The following is a 1,825-nucleotide window of genomic DNA, read 5'->3' as shown; positions in this document are numbered from 1 at the left end:
CATCAGTCCTAGCTTATACCACGAAGATTCCGATTAAAGAATCCAAGAGATAACTACTTAATCTAAGGTAGAACGGAGGTGGTTGTCAGGCACACGTTCATAGTTGAGAATGATGATGATTGTCACGGATCATCACATTCATCCAGATTAAGAACAAGTATTATCTTAGAATGGAAGCAAGCATGATTGAATAAGAAACAGTAGTAATTGCATTAATCCATCAGGACACAGCAGAGCTCCTCACCCCCAACCATGGGGTTTAGAGACTCATGCCGTGGAAAGTACACAAAGAAAACGTGTAAAGTGTCATGAGGTACTGATACAATGTCAAAAGATCCTATTAATAGTAAACTAGTAACCTAGGGTGTACAGAATTGAGTAAATGACGTAAAAATCCACTTCTGGGTCCACTTGGTGTGTGCTTGGGCTGAGCAATGAAGCATTTTCGTGTAGAGACCTTTTCTGGAGTTAAACGCCAGCTTTCATGCCAGTTTGGGCGTTTAACTCCAAGTTTTATGCCAGTTCCGGCGTTTAACGCTGGAATTTCTGAGGGTGACTTTGAGCGCCGGTTTGGGCCATCAAATCTTGGGCAAAGTATGGACTATCATATATTGCTGGAAAGCCCAGGAAGTATACTTTCCAACGCCGTTGAGAGCGCGCCAATTGGGCTTCTGTAGCTCCAGAAAATCCACTTCGAGTGCAGGGAGGTCAGAATCCAACAGCATCTGCAGTCCTTTTTGGTCTCGGGATCAGATTTTTGCTCAGGACCCTCAATTTCAGCCAGAAAATACCTGAAATCACAGAAAAACACACAAACCCATAGTAAAGTCCAGAAAAGTGAATTTTAGCTAAAAACTAATAAAAATATACTAAAAACTAACTAAATCATACTAAAAACATACTAAAAACAATGCCAAAAAGCATACAAATTATCCGCTCATCAGATACAAAATCACTCAAATCAATCTTTGATTTGCTTGACTAAATCAACCATTAAATTAAAATTGCTCAATCCTTCAATCCCTGTGGGATCGACCTCACTCCCGTGAGTTTTATTACTTGATGCGACCCGGCAATGCCGGTGAGTTTTGTGTTGGATCTTTTTCCGCACATCAGCAGGAGCCGCTGTGTCCGACTTGTTGGACTTGGTGGTGGTACCGATCCTTCGTCACCGAAGGGTGGTGGTACCTGCAAGGGACTCCGATGCTTAAGTTAGCAAGGATATTAAGCAGGTTTTTTGTAGAATCAGAGTATGAGTTATACCTGAGTGCTCTAGTGTATTTATAATGTTTGTAGAGTGACCTTTTCTGGAGATAAGATAGTTATCTTATCTTATCTTTGAGTGGAGTTATCTTATCTTTAAGGGAACCGCCCTTATCTTCCTAGGCTTAGGCTGCCTTTGGACTTGGATCGTGTTCCTCTGTTTGGGCCCTTTTTGGGCTCTCCTGGTGATTTGGCCGACCTCCTTTGAGAAGAGGTAGGGTAACCTTGACCTGAAGAGGTCGGTCGACTTGCCTTTAGTTAGCCCGGGTCATACAACTCGACCCAGGCCATGAATAGTGCCCCTGCTTGAGCGCGGTCTTCTTAAGGTCAAGTCCTTTAGACTTCGATCCTTTCCGGAGAAGCCGAGCTCGAGCATTTTATTGTTGGTCTTCGCTGGTATAACCTCCCATTAGTGATTTTAAATGCGAAACATTTTCTCACTCTTTTAATTGCATTCTGCGTTGCGTTTTCCTAGGGAACATGCGAAGGTTTTAAATACCCTATTAACTCTTTTGTCGTTTCCTCTTATTTCCCTCTTTTGCATCTTCATTTGAATTTCACG

Source organism: Arachis hypogaea, chromosome 7, assembly GCF_003086295.3.
Source record: "Arachis hypogaea cultivar Tifrunner chromosome 7, arahy.Tifrunner.gnm2.J5K5, whole genome shotgun sequence".
NCBI classification, from domain to species: domain Eukaryota; kingdom Viridiplantae; phylum Streptophyta; class Magnoliopsida; order Fabales; family Fabaceae; genus Arachis; species Arachis hypogaea.
Note: the sequence above shows the minus strand (reverse complement) of the source record.